This window comes from Bombyx mori, chromosome 28 (genome assembly GCF_030269925.1).
Source record: "Bombyx mori chromosome 28, ASM3026992v2".
Taxonomy (NCBI): domain Eukaryota; kingdom Metazoa; phylum Arthropoda; class Insecta; order Lepidoptera; family Bombycidae; genus Bombyx; species Bombyx mori.
Window position 1 is genome coordinate 1650455 of NC_085134.1, and position 6000 is coordinate 1656454.

The window sequence follows — 6000 nt, forward strand, 5'->3', positions numbered from 1 at the left end:
TGGCGTACTTATTAAGGACCGATGACAATACAATATTTAAAACAAAAATTGAAAAAAATTAAATTCAACAAAAAAAAATATAAAATGAAACTTTAATAAATTTGAATTAAAAATAGTGTAAGAAAAATGATTTTATCTTAAAAAAGCGTAGGGTGCTTTTCAGGATATTACCAAAATAACCCTTCTACTCATATCTGTTCATAAAATATTTATAGCTACTGAAACCATGCACCCCACGCTTTATTTAAAATAAAATCGTACTTACTTATACTATTTTTAATTCAAATTTATTAATATTTATTAGCTTTACAAGGATCAATGGGCGAGCACAGACTCTGTCAGGAAGGCTGGTAGATTCTAGCAAAGGCCTCAGGCGCTTCTTGTGTACCGGACTGAAGTCGCGACCAGCTGAATACTTGAACTATACGATACTCATTCACCATTGTTTTTTTTTACTTAGATGGGTGGATGAGCTCACAGTCCACCTGGTGTTAACTGGTTACTGGAGCCCATAGACATCTACAACGTAAATGCACCACCCACCTTGAAATATAAGTTCTAAGATCTCAAGAATAGCGGCGGCTACCTCACCCTTCAAACCGAAACGCATTACTGCTTCACGGCAGAAATAGGCGAGTGGTGGTACCTACTCATGCGGACTCACAGGAGGACCTACCACCAGTAATTAAATTCTCCTTTTTGTTTTAGTATTATTTAGTATCTCTGTATCCAGTGTGATCTGTACAGGCTTTCACATTTTAAAGTGAAAAGGCGGCAGCTCCTTTGTGCTATACAACGGGGTTTCCTTTCCAATAAACCCACGGCGTGATGCCTTTATATTTATTATAAGTTGACTACTGCTGTTTCGTCACCCCCTCCCGTAAACGTCCCACTCGAAGATAATAGTTGGAATTAGTTCAGAAATAAACGTCAGCTTGTATTTTATGTTATTGTAAACATACTTGTTGATGTATGTGAGGATTGTCACGGAATCTATACTCTATACTAATATTATAAAGAGGAAAGATTTCTTTGTTTGTTTCGAATAGGCTCCGAAACTACTGGACCGATTTGAAAAATTATTTTTCCATTAGAAGCCGACATTATCCCTGATGAACATAGGCTAGTTTTTTTAATTTTTTTTTAATTTTTTTTTTTTGTTTCATGTGTGTTTTAATGTTTTCGAAGCGAAGCGAGGGCGGGTCGCTAGTAATTAATAAAAACAAACACTGAGACTTTTTGGCGGGAACGCGAGGAGTGAAGTTGTGTGATTTGTTTTATTTTGTCTATTTGGTGTTTCTTCAGGTTTTAATGTGTAATAATGGTGATTTATTAACTGTTTAATATCTGCGAAAGTGCACAAATGTGGGAAAATGAAACAAAGCCGCTCGACGTCACTTCTCGGGATCCTCCAAAAAGTCCAACGAAAAAGTCTCAGTAAATGACCACCATTTTACTGAGATTACATTTCATCCCATATCATCTCATCTCATTTCATTTGATTTCATCCCAGTTGATTAATGTCTCAAATTAATCATCTTCATTTCATTTCATCATTTTCATAAAAATAAGAGTATAAATTAAAATAAGACATGACTTAAAGGTCTTAGTTACCAGGTCATAAAATACCTATAAAAAAATAAAACAAACACCCGGTATTGGTGATCGTTAGACTGCGTCAGACAAAATTGTTTTTTCGTTTGTTATAAATGAAGTCGTCGTGGCCTAAAGGATAAGACGTCCGGTGCATTCGTATCTAGCGATGCAACGGTGTTCGAATCCCGCAGGCGGGTACCAATTTTTCTAATGAAATACGTACTTAACAAATGTTCACGATTGACTTCCACGGTGAAGGAATAACCTTTTTTTTTTTTTGCTTATTTCTTCCGTCAAGAAGTAAATGCGTTTCGGTTTGAAGGGTGGGACAGCAATTGTAACTATACTGAGACCTTAAAACTCATATCTCAATGTGGGTGGTGGCGTGTACGTTGTAGATGTCCATGGGCTCCGGTAACCACTTAACACCAGGTCGGCCGTGAGCTCCTACACCCAACTAAACAATAAAAAAAAGCTACTTCTTGAAAAGCTTTATAGTGTTAAAATATATATATAGTGTATATATATATTTGTATATACCTAGTTAGGTCATAAATTCTGTCACATGTTTAATGTAAAATAATTGAAACAAGTTTATTCATTATGTAACCATTCATATACCAAAATGAACTTAACAAAACATAGATTCTTATGACACTAAAGTTTATTCAAAATGACCTCCGTGATTTTGAATACAGGCCTTCAATCTGCGCGGCCAGTCGTCTATCGCAGCACGAACGAGGTCCATGTCAATATCGGCGGCTGCCTTAATCAAGGATGTCTTGAGTGACTCCAAATTGGGATGAAGCTTTGAGCACGCCTTTTCCTCCAAGTGTTGCCATATCTTGTAATCTAACGGATTCAAATCTGGACTGGAGGAGGGCCAGTTTTCGTGCCGGATGAAGTCGATTTCACGCGCCGCCAGCCAGTCTTGTGTGCTCTTCGCTCTATGAGCTGGCGCCGAATCTTGTTGGAATACCCAGTGCCTGTTATTGAACATGGTATGAGAAACAGGTTCCACAAGGTTCGTCAGGACTGTATTTGATACATAACTGCATTCGTTTTTACACCTTTCTCACAAAAATGTACCTCTGTTAAGCCCCAATAAGAAACTCCCAACCATACCATGAGCGAGGATGGAAAATGACCTCGTTGGACACGCGGAATACGGTTGCTCGCTTCTTCACTACTGTGTGCGTACACCTTATCATTTTGTTTGTTGTAGCTCTCTTCTACGGTAAAAAATTTTTCATCCGAAAAAAGAATTTCCCGATATTTTTTCCCGCGTACCGCTTCAACAAAGCGCGGCATCTCTTCAGTCTCAGGTCCATTAGACGAGCATTCAAACGATGTCCTGTTTTTCTTTGATATGCCCGAAGCCCTAAGTCTTCATTTAACACCCTTTTCACCGTGGTTCTGCTTAACCCCATCTGAAGGGCCAACAGTTTCTACTTACGTTTGGGATTTCTTTGAATTCGCGCCTTCACAGCTTTTATCACTGCTGGAGTCCTAACAGACCGAGGGCGACCACTTCTTGACCTGTCATCTACACTAGAGTCTTCATTGTATCGTTTGATGGTACGATAAACGAATCTTTTGGTTATATTCAAATTTTTCAGTATGTTAAAAATTTGAATTGGCGCGTAACCGCAACGATGCAACGCAATAACTGCAACACGGTCTTCCACGGTCTCCATATTTAAAAATGAGTAAAATTCTAAAAGTATACATTTTTATTTTGATGAACAATTCGAAATTCGAATTCAATAAACTTTTTTGTGGCCAGCATTCTAAAAGAAAAGTTTTTACTGTGTGACAATACTTATGACCTGACTAGTTATATAGTGTTAAAGTATTTTCTAATTCACAAATCTTCAATAAAACGAGGGCGACATAGAAGGAAAATTTATAACATAAAACGAATCTAAGCCTTGAGGCATCAGCGATTACGGTCGGATTTCGATCATCGAACGCACACACTAGATTAAAGAATAACGAAAAGTGCTTATAATTTCACACACAAACAAACAAAAACATTTTCGTCTGCTATATCTATACAAAAACGTAATCTCTTAACAGTATTGACAAAGATCGTTATCTGAAAACCGAGGCAAAGGGCCGCCCTTTCACTGAAATATGAATTATCTGCGGCGTCCATTAGCGAGATTAACGTTTTCTAGTTTAGAAACTAAAGCTAAAAGTTACACGTAAATCTTACGGGTTTTTGTTAGTAAATGTTCACTCTTCATGCGTGTTTCTATCGCATTGATAGAAAACTTAGTGATCGTTTTCATGGATTAGACACGATTGACTTTTTTCCCTACTTATACTGATAGCCTTGAGAGGCTATTTCAGCTTTACCCTAGCATGTAGGTGAGCTCTCGGGGCTCAAACCGGAGGCGTTGCTAACACTGACCCTAGCAAGAGCAGTGCTTTGCAGAATCTACCACCGGATCGGAAACGCGACCCCCTGAGAAGATCCGGCGAGAAACTCAGTGGGCTGTGTCTATGGGTTCATTTACTAATCGAGCCCTTCGTCACAAGCAACGGGTTCAGCGAGAAAAGTGACCAGTGCTTGTAGTACCTAAAAGCACCGTTAGTGGATCGAGAGGATCCGTAATGACGTGCTTAGGGCGACGTCGACTGTTTACCATTCGGTCCACAAGATCGGGTATCCATTGATTGACTTTAATCTCTTTTAGGGTGATTGGACGTATTCAGTAGCAATTAAACAAGTGTAAGTCGTGAGCACGTTCATCTATCCTTTAATATACAAAAAAAAACACGTGTAGAACTCGAGGACTGCCGCAGTAAAGCTATTGCATAGCATTTTTTTATCAACTTATGCAATTATAATTAGACAATAATAATTTAATATTAAAACAATAATAACATAAGACCACGTTATATTTATAAACATTAACAAAAGCAAAACATTAACCGTCCCCTTCACACTCATAACCTAGACCGCGCGAGAGAGAGAGATGGGCAGACTTTTCATAATGCGCATGCAGAGCGACGTCACGCTGCGCGCTTATTCACAAACACTACACAAGCGCTCATTCCGATAGAGGCACCCGTCACGTGCGGACGTGCCCATCGACCACTCGATCGCCCGGCCTTTGTTAGCCCGGCCATTGTTCGCGCGGCCTGTGTTCGTGGTACATCTGCCGACCAAGTGTTTTTTCTGGAAGTTTTTATTTGTTTTGTTTCTTTTTGTTATTTCTGTGTTCGTGGTACATCTGCCGACAAACCGTTTTCCAGGAAGTGTTTATTTGTTTTGTTTCTTTTTGTTATTCCTGTTTTGTTGTGTTTTTTTCTTTGTCCTGTAGTAATCACGCCGCATCGCCACCTGTGTTCAATAGAACCGCTCAGTTCCGAGAAGTTGGGGCCTCGCCGCAAGGCGAGTGTATTCAAAGTCCCGGGGCAGCCCCACCTGGGCACGTATCCATAATGGACGCTGTATTCGCGGAATTTCTCCGGCTTCGCTACCCAAAGCTCACTTCCGAGTTTCTGGCCTTCAAGGCCGACCACACAGCAAGCCCTCTCGTGGACTCTGCCGACCTCGCTGCTCCTGCGTCGCCTGTACCTGCGTGCAAAGCTTCTGCATCGAGCACCGCAGCCTCCGTCGTGCCTGCCGTTCCCGCGTCGCCTATACTGGCGAGTAAAACTGCTGCGTCGTCCGCCGTGGCCACCGTTCCAGCTGTGCGTTCATCCGCGGCCTCTGTCGCGCCCTCCAAAACACCTGCTCGTAGGTCACCTGCGCCCGCCTCCTCGTCCTCCGACTCTGACTCGGAGATGGAGGTCGACCTCGCCCCCGCCTCATCGACGGATGGATTTACCCTAGTACAAAAGGGTAAGAAGCGTGCCGCGGAGTCTCGAGCTCCCGCGGCCGCTAAAATTAGCAAAGCCGCGAACGCGTCGCGCCCCCGCCCCCAGACTCCCGTTGCGCCTCCAGCCCGTGCCACTCCGTCGCCGCGTCCGGTGGCACAAAATAAAACCCAGTCCCCTCCTCCGGTAATACTTCAAGAGAAGGCAGCTTGGGATCGAGTTTCCCTGGCCCTTCAGGCCAAAAATATCAATTTCACGAATGCCCGTAACCTCGCGAACGGCATCCAAATAAAGGTGCATTCATCTGATGACCATAGGGCCCTCACCTCTTACCTCCGTAAGGAGCGTATAAGCTTCCACACTTATACGCTTCAGGAAGAGCGCGAACTCCGCGTTGTAATACGCGGAATCCCTAAAGAGTTAGATGTAGAGCTCGTAAAAGTCGACCTGTTAGAACAAGGCCTACCAGTGAATTCTGTGCACCGTATGCACACCGGTCGCGGTAGGGAGCCATATAATATGGTTCTAGTCGCTCTCCAGCCTACCCCCGAGGGTAAGAAAATCTTTAACACA